This window comes from Dendrobates tinctorius, unplaced genomic scaffold, assembly GCF_039654945.1.
Source record: "Dendrobates tinctorius isolate UK_male_01 unplaced genomic scaffold, ASM3965494v1 ptg000189l, whole genome shotgun sequence".
Taxonomy (NCBI): Eukaryota; Metazoa; Chordata; class Amphibia; order Anura; family Dendrobatidae; genus Dendrobates; species Dendrobates tinctorius.
This window is the reverse complement of record NW_027361856.1, coordinates 191,272-199,970: the sequence shown is the minus strand read 5'-3', so window position 1 is coordinate 199,970 and position 8,699 is coordinate 191,272. Positions and strand designations below refer to the sequence as shown.

The following is an 8,699-nucleotide window of genomic DNA, read 5'->3' as shown; positions in this document are numbered from 1 at the left end:
CCGCCCCACAGCGCGCCAATCCCACCCCACAGCGCGCCAATCCCACCCCACAGAGCGCCACTCCCGCCCCAGTGTGCCAAATCCGCCCCACAGAGCGCCAATCCCACCCAACACTGCGCCAAATCCGCCCCACAGAGCACCAATCCCACCCTGCGCCAAATCTGCCCCACAGCGCGCCAATCCCGCCCCACCGTGTGCCAAATCCGCCCCACAGCGCGCCAATCCCACCCAACACTGCGCCAATCCCGCCCAACACTGCGCCAAATCCGCCCCACAGCGCACCAATCCCACCCAACACTGCGCCAATCCCGCCCCACAGCGCGCCAATCCCACCCCACAGCGCGCCAATCCCACCCCACAGCGCCAATCCCACCCCACAGCGCGCCAATCCCACCCCACAGCGCGCCAATCCCACCCCACAGCGCGCCAATCCCACCCAACACTGCGCCAATCCCGCCCCATAGCGCGCCAATCCCGCCCCACCGTGTGCCAAATCCGCCCCACAGCGCGCCAATCCCGCCCCACCGTGTGCCAAATCCGCCCCACAGAGCGCCAATCCCACCCCACAGAGCGCCAATCCCACCCCACCGTGTGCCAAATCCGCCCCACAGAGCGCCAATCCCACCCAACACTGCGCCAATCCCACCCCACAGAGCGCCAATCCCGCCCCACCGTGTGCCAAATCCGCCCCACAGATCGCCAATCCCACCCCACAGAGCGCCAATCCCACCCCACCGTGTGCCAAATCCGCCCCACAGAGCGCCAATCCCACCCAACACTGCGCCAATCCCACCCCACAGAGCGCCAATCCCGCCCCACCGTGTGCCAAATCCGCCCCACAGAGCGCCAATCCCACCCCACAGAGCGCCAATCCCGCCCCACCGTGTGCCAAATCCGTCCCACAGAGCGCCAATCCCACCCAACACTGCGCCAATCCCGCCCAACACTGCGCCAATCCCACCCAACACTGCGCCAATCCCGCCCCACCGTGTGCCAAATCCGCCCCACAGCACCAGTAAAAGTGGCCCCACTTCAGCCTGCTCCATCTCCGTTTCCAGCAGAACCTGTGAAGCATTATATTGGAAACTTGATGGTGTTAATGAGAAGGTCCACAGACAGTTGTCCCCTTCTTCCGCCATTGCCTCCACCACACAGGCTGCCCCATCACCCTGGGGTGACATCAGAGGGCGAGCTGCGGCGTGCAGTGGCAGCAGCCATGTGCCGGCCTCTGCCATGCTCCTCTCCTCCTCCCTCTCCTGCATTAGGAGGCCAGTCCCCTCCCCCCTCCGCCAGGCGCAGGCGCAGCTCACACACTCGGCTCTCCTCGGCACGATTCGGCTATTTCCGCCTCTTTGTTTTAAACTCCAACCGGAATTTTTTTCCTCCTCATTTTTCTGTGTTCTTATTTTAACTAAGGGGGGACTCATTGGCAGCACGGGAGCCCCCCTGCCCCCACAGCCAGGCTTTGCCTATTGCCCTGTGTGTCTGTGCTGTGCCCGGTGGTGAAAGCCCCTCCAGCAAGCAGCAGCTTCATCTCCGGAGACACAGCAAGTCCACCGTGGGAATTGCAGCAGGTCAGTGTCTGACATCCACCCTGCAAAGTGGGAGAGCAGCTGGGCTGTGAGCCCCCCATGACATGATGCCCCCTGCGAGTGTGCCATGCCTGCAGCCCTCATGGCTCCTCAGCCCTGGCCTTTATCCCACTGCTCCCCTCCCTACTTTCTGTCCTTTCCAGAGCCCCCCTGGCTCATGGTCCTCAGGGGGCATCCTCTAGCCATGGCATTGCCCTTTTACCCTTCACCCACCTGCCATTCCTAGAAGTTCTCCATGCCCCATGCACACAGCTGCCATCATGGTCTAGGTGCCATCCCCACTTTTCACTTTTAGGCTCTGGTATCTTGAGCCAATTTAACCCATTATCGCTACCTTACTTAATTTTAACCCTTGCCATCTCGCTGTCACTTTTTTTTTTCTTCCACTGACACCACAGATTTGGTCTGCATCTTGGGTTGCCATATAACTTGCTCAGGCATCCTAGGTTACTCTTGGTGGCATAATTTTGCAAGCCTACGTGCTCCTGACGCATTTTATGTCCTTACTACTTTAGTCCACTTCTGCCTTACTGATCCAGCACAATGACATGTCCTGCATTGTCTTCATCTGGCATCTGCAGACCTTGTTGGAGCTTCTCCTACCTCCTTAGACCTGTCCTGCTGATGACCAGCCACCTGCCACCACCTTAGTATGTGGCCACTAATGTTTCCTGGTGTTGGACCCCAATGCAAGTTTACCTGTTATGACCAGTGTTTTGTTTGTGAATTTTCCATTATTTTGTCTTTGCATTGTTCTCTAAGTTCCTGCTGACTATTCATACTTTCTGCCCACCATGAGAACCCTTCCCCATCTCTAATGGCACAGTGCCCTGGTACTTTTTCTACTTGTCACTATTTCTGCTTCTAGTGTCTCCCATCTTCTCTTGCCTTTACCTTCCCCTTTTTGTCATTCATTTCTAGATTTTTTTTCTGTTTTCACTTTCCCATGGTTGTTACTCATGGCTTACTCCATTAAAATCTACTAAAATCACTTCTGCAATGGTAGGTGAGTGGCACTGATGACTCTTCTGTGCTTAGCTGCCAGGACACGGGCGTCAGGTGCTCCATACCTGCTGATCATGCATGGTGTCCTGGCCGGTACGTACTATGGCAAGCTCATCAGTGGATCTAACCTCTTGATGGGAGCGCCACTGGAAAACTCTAAGATTTAGGTGTCCTGAGCATGAACTCCATTTCCCTCTTAAGTCATTCTTGCAGAGGTCTAGGTTACTAAGGCTAGGTTCACACAGATTTTTTTCGAGGGGTGTTTTAAAGCGTAGCTTCTCCCAAATCTACACCTCAAGAAATGCTTAAAATACTCTATGCTTAGTATGAAAATCCACTTTGCTGTTGTATGGCAAGTTCTCTATTTCCAATGAGGTGTTGCAAGCCCTCCAACAAAAAAAAAAAAGTGAAATGTCACTTGGTGGTGCAAAGTCAAAAAGCTCCAAAACAATGTCATGTGGGGGGACATTCAAAACTAGTTTAAAGCTCCTTCAGAAATGCTTCAGGGTAAGAAAGACTCCTCCAAAAACCAAAATAAAGCTATGTGCACACTACGCCTTTAAACTTAGGCGAACATGACAAGTTTTTCAAGCAGAAGACACTTTAGGAAACTTTTTTTTTTTCCCTCTGAATTTTAGTCGTTTTCTGACAGTTTTGGCTGCTGACGTTTTTTGGGGGAATTACAATGTTTTCTTTTTTTAACATAGTTTTCCTAGTATCTTTTGAGCTTTCCAAGTGACTTTGTATAGGTAAGTACAGAGTGTCTTCTGAGTAGAAAATGCCAGAAGAATGGTCAGGGCGCTTTTTGACATTTTTAGAAAAGTGGTTAAAAGACGTTCAAAAGCCCAAACCCAAGCTCAGCAAGTCCTTTTTATATAGAAATGTTTATGTTCATTTTTTTCAGGTGAAAAAGATATTGTGAGCGCACCATCTAAAGAGGCTTTTCTGAAGTGGATTCCTCTTGAAAAACTTGTTGGCTTTTTCCGCCTCCTAAAAGCCTTGTTGAGGATCTATGATTTATGGTGCCGTTTTATAGGGTCTTTACACTTCTACTATGTTTATATAGTTGACATGGTGTGCACAGGACACTGTGTTCCTGAACATGATTTCTAAAGGTCCAGGTGTTAGTCAAGTTCTCCAGTAGGAAGGTCCATCCGGGCAGCACCGTGCAAGCCTGATGATGAGTCGTGGTCAGTCTCGAAAGCTTGCTATTTGTCATCCTCTCTAAACGATAGCAGCTACTGAACACTCTCACTTTTCTGTCTTATGGACTAACTCTGCACAAAGATATTCTATCCTAGCATCAGATCCCTGCAATTATGACTTATAAAGGGAGGAGGACCCGGCTCATGAACTTTTGACAGCAAACTTGTGACCTTCTCTGAGTTGTGTCTGAGTCAGATGGTTGATTGCAATAATTTGTAGAAAAACCTGTATTTTCAGGTCTGGGTAGGACCCGGCTTTAAGTCATACACACGACCACCTGTTACTTTTATGCCCAGTCTAAGCCTGGCACAGCATTCCTATCACTGCTACGGGATGTACTTGGAAATCATAAAGTGACGTGAGAACGGTCTGTTGCTTTGCTGGTCAGTTTCTAGTTGGAGGCACCATCTTTTCATTTGATTAGATTTGCCGAATAATGAGTGATCTGCACCCACCACCCATCTGTTTCTAAATACTATAATGGTTGTATTGAGTTTGATGCTGTGTTAACACTCTTACTGTTTCTTGAGATTGGCATGGAGATTGTAACTGTAAGTATTGTTACTGAAGTGGAGTTATTCTTCGTCTCCAGTTGGTTGCTGGACAAACAGAATCACTTGTTTATTGAGGCTATTGTACAATCTTTTTACAACAGTATTTGTCATTGGCTTTCATGACATATTTGAAACAATCTAGAAATTGTCCTTTGTATTCCTTATTAATGCAATATGAATGTCACTAATGTACTATATTGGATTCGCTTTGTATAGGGACCATCATGTTGTGTGATCAAGGCAACACTGAGCCTTAGGCCGGCGTCACACTACCGTAGAATACAGACGAGTGCTATGCAAGAAAACATCAGTGTTAATCTATGGGGCAGCTCACATCACTGTATTTTTTTTCTCGGGTGTATTCTACCTGCATGTAAAATCGTAGCATGCTGCAATTGTACGTGTATATATATCGCAGAGTCTCGCCAATTCAAGCCCATGGGTGCGAGAAAACATCGGACACCTCGCGCACCAGGCGAGTGCTGTCCGATGTTTACGCACCGGTGTCCTTTGAAAAGTCGGCAATTCATGTGCGGTGTACACTAAAATCACACTGACAGGTTAGCATAGAATAGATAGAGAGCGATATATATATACACACACACGTTTGTTACTGACATCTATGTATATATATGCATTTATATTGCATAGATAGATACAAGAAAAGCTGGCAAATGATCTGCCGCGTACATTGTAATCACAGAGTGATAGGCTAGAATAGAATGGATATGTACACATAGAATAGATTTGTGTGTATAAAATATATACTGCTCAAAAAAAATAAAGGGAACACTATAACATAGGATGTGGTATTTTAGTGTTCCCTTTATTTATTTGAGATATATATATATATATATATATATATATATATATATATATATATATACAGTGCCTACAAGTAGTATTCAACCCCCTGCAGATTTAGCAGGTTTACACATTCGGAATTAACTTGGCATTGTGACATTTGGACTGTAGATCAGCCTGGAAGTGTGAAATGCACTGCAGCAAAAAAGAATGTTATTTCTTTGTTTAATTTTTTTGTAAATTGTGAAAAGTTTATTCAGAGGGTCATTTATTATTCAACCCGTCAAACCACCAGAATTCTGTTTGGTTTCCCTAAAGTATTAAGAAGTATTTCAGTCACAAAGAACAATGAGCTTCACATGTTTGGATTAATTATCTCTTTTTCCAGCCTTTTCTGACTATTAAAGACCCTCCCCAAACTTGTGAACAGCACTCATACATGGTCAACATGGGAAAGACAAAGGAGCATTCCAAGGCCATCAGAGACAAAATCGTGGAGGGTCACAAGGCTGGCAAGGGGTACAAAACCCTTTCCAAGGAGTTGGGCCTACCTGTCTCCACTGTTGGGAGCATCATCCGGAAGTGGAAGGCTTATGGAACTACTGTTAGCCTTCCACGGCCTGGACAGCCTTTGAAAGTTTCCTCCCGTGGCGAGGCCAGGCTTGTCCGAAGAGTCAAGGCTAACCCAAGGACAACAAGGAAGGAGCTCCGGGAAGATCTCATGGCAGTGGGGACATTGGTTTCAGTCAATACCATAAGTAACGTACTCCACCGCAATGGTCTCCGTTCCAGACGAGCCCGTAAGGTACCTTTGCTTTCAAAGCGTCATGTCAAGGCTCGTCTACAGTTTGCTCATGATCACTTGGAGGACTCTGAGACAGACTGGTTCAAGGTTCTCTGGTCTGATGAGACCAAGATCGAGATCTTTGGTGCCAATCACACACGTGACGTTTGGAGACTGGATGGCACTGCATACGACCCCAAGAATACCATCCCTACAGTCAAGCATGGTGGTGGCAGCATCATGCTGTGGGGCTGTTTCTCAGCCAAGGGGCCTGGCCATCTGGCCAGCATCCATGGGAAGATGGATAGCACGGCCTACCTGTAGATTTTGGCCAAGAACCTCCGCTCCTCCATCAAGGATCTTAAGATGGGTCGTCATTTCATCTTCCAACAAGACAACGACCCAAAGCACACAGCCAAGAAAACCAAGGCCTGGTTCAAGAGGCAAAAAATCAAGGTGTTGGAGTGGCCTAGTCAGTCTCCTGACCTTAACCCAATTGAAAACTTGTGGAAGGAGCTCAAGATTAAAGTCCACATGAGACACCCAAAGAACCTAGATAACTTGGAGAAGATCTGCATGGAGGAGTGGGCCAAGATAACTCCAGAGACCTGTGCCGGCCTGATCAGGTCTTATAAAAGACGATTATTAGCTGTAATTGCAAACAAGGGTTATTCCACAAAATATTAAACCTAGGGGTTGAATAATAATTGACCCACACTTTTATGTTTAAAATGTATTAAAATTTAACTGAGCAACATAACTTTTTGGTTTGTAAGATTTATGCATCTGTTAATAAATCCTGCTCTTGTGTGAAGTTTGAAGGCTCTAACTTATTTGCATCTTATCAAACCTGCTAAATCTGCAGGGGGTTGAATACTACTTGTAGGCACTGTATATATATATATATTATACAGAGATTGGGCTGGCCATGACAGGGATTTGATGTGGTGGTCCTTCATCCACACATTGATTGACCTAGCTGTGGCATGGCACATTGTCCTGCTGGAAAAACCAGTCCTCGGAGTTGGGGAACATTGCCTGAGCAGAAGAGGAATCAACTGTTTTTCCAGGATAGCCTTGTATGCAGCTTGATTCATAAGTCCTTCGCAAAGATTAACCTGCCCAATTCCAGCCTTGCTGAAGCATTCCCAGATCATCACCCATCCTCCATCAAATTTCGCAGTGGCTTGTACACCTCTACAGGTCTCCGTCTAACCATTAGACGACGAGGTGTTGGGCAAAGCTGAAATTTAGACTCATCAGAGAATATTACCTTATTCCAGTCCTCTATGGTCCAATCCTTATAGTCTTTGGCAAACTTCAAGGGAATCTGTCCCCTCATATTGGCGGTCTATGTAAATGATTTCGGCCCGGTCCGATGGGCAGTGTTTTGGGTCCTTTCCTCCACCCCTCTTTGGCCGCTGTCCGCAATATTTCTGGGAATTTCCATAGTTGTCCTCCATATTACGCGCGTGCGCATTGTAATCTTGACTTGCGCGCGCAGTATGCTTTTCCCAACTGCGGGCAAAGCCGAAAAGCATTAGTGCGCATGAGCCGGTGAACTATGTCCCGGAAGTATTTCTATGTGTTCTGGGACATAGTTCACCGGCGCATATTCTATGAGCAGGAGGATGCTCCTGTAAAAAATGCAAAAATCGCGCAAAAAATCGCATAAAAACATGCGTTTTTCTTAGGAAGAAGTCCATTTTTTCTGCATATGTGGGTACATAGCCTTATATGACGTTTCTTTCCTTCTGAGTTTTGCACTGTGCCTCAAAAGTATTTTTTGACGTCATATGGGCTATCGGTGAACTCATGAGAAATTGCACAACAAATTTTGGGGTCCATTTTCTCCTGTTACCCTTGTGAAAATACAACATTTGGCGCTAAAAAAGATTTTTGCGGAAAATATGCATTTTTTTTTTTTTTAATTTCATGGCTTAATGTTATAAACTTCTGTGAAGCACGTGTGGATTCAAAATATTCAACATCTAGTTACGTTCCCTAAGGGGTCTAGTTTCCAAAGTGGTATCACATGTGGGGGATTTCCACTGTTGAGGCACACCAGGGCTCTCCAAAGCAACATGGCATCTGCTAATTATTCCAGCAAGTTTGAAAATTGTGAAATTTTCATAATTTTCACCAAATTTCCATTTTTTTCACAATTAAACGCAAGTTATATCAAAGAAATTTTACCACAATCATGAAGTAAAATATGTCACAAGAAAACATTCTCAATATCAGTGGTATCCATTGAAGCGTTCTAGAGTTATGACGTCCTGCACACCGATGTCATCAGTGTGACATGTACCGGCGCCTGGGAAGCAGCGATACTGTTAGCACTGTTCCCCGGTGCCGGGTGCACAAGACAGTTCTTAAGTTCTCTCCTGCTCTGCCAGCATGAACAAGGGAGAATGTTGAGGGTTGTATTCAGCTGCTAAGAGCGAGAGCAGGCGGCAGCTAATGGACTACCATCAGCCTACACCTGCTGCCGCTGCAACCCTCAGCTGTCAGCTTCAGCATGCCTGTTTATCAAAAATATAGGGGTCCCCATGCTGTTTTTTTTAAATTATATAATTAAAAAAAAACACGTGAGGTCCCCGCCATTTTTGACAACCAGCCTTGCTAAAGCAGATAGTAGGGTACTGGTAATCTCAGGATGGTAAGGGGCAATGGATATTGCCCCCCCTCCACTCCCAGTCTGAAAGTAGCAGTCTTAGGGTTCATATTTGTGGGGTTGATGTCACCTTTGTA

The 8,699-nt window shown here is 46.8% G+C and overlaps 1 protein-coding gene across 1 annotated transcript in view; it reads left to right on the top strand.

The window, feature by feature from the left end:
* Positions 1-1,205: 1,205 nt before the first annotated feature.
* The window catches only part of LOC141055617 (polycomb group RING finger protein 3), a 152,675-nt gene continuing 145,181 nt past the window's right edge, over positions 1,206-8,699 (top strand). Inside the window, exon 1 of the mRNA XM_073552261.1 lies at positions 1,206-1,574. The gene's annotated coding sequence lies outside the window, so the exon portion shown is untranslated. The remainder of the gene's footprint in view (positions 1,575-8,699) is intronic.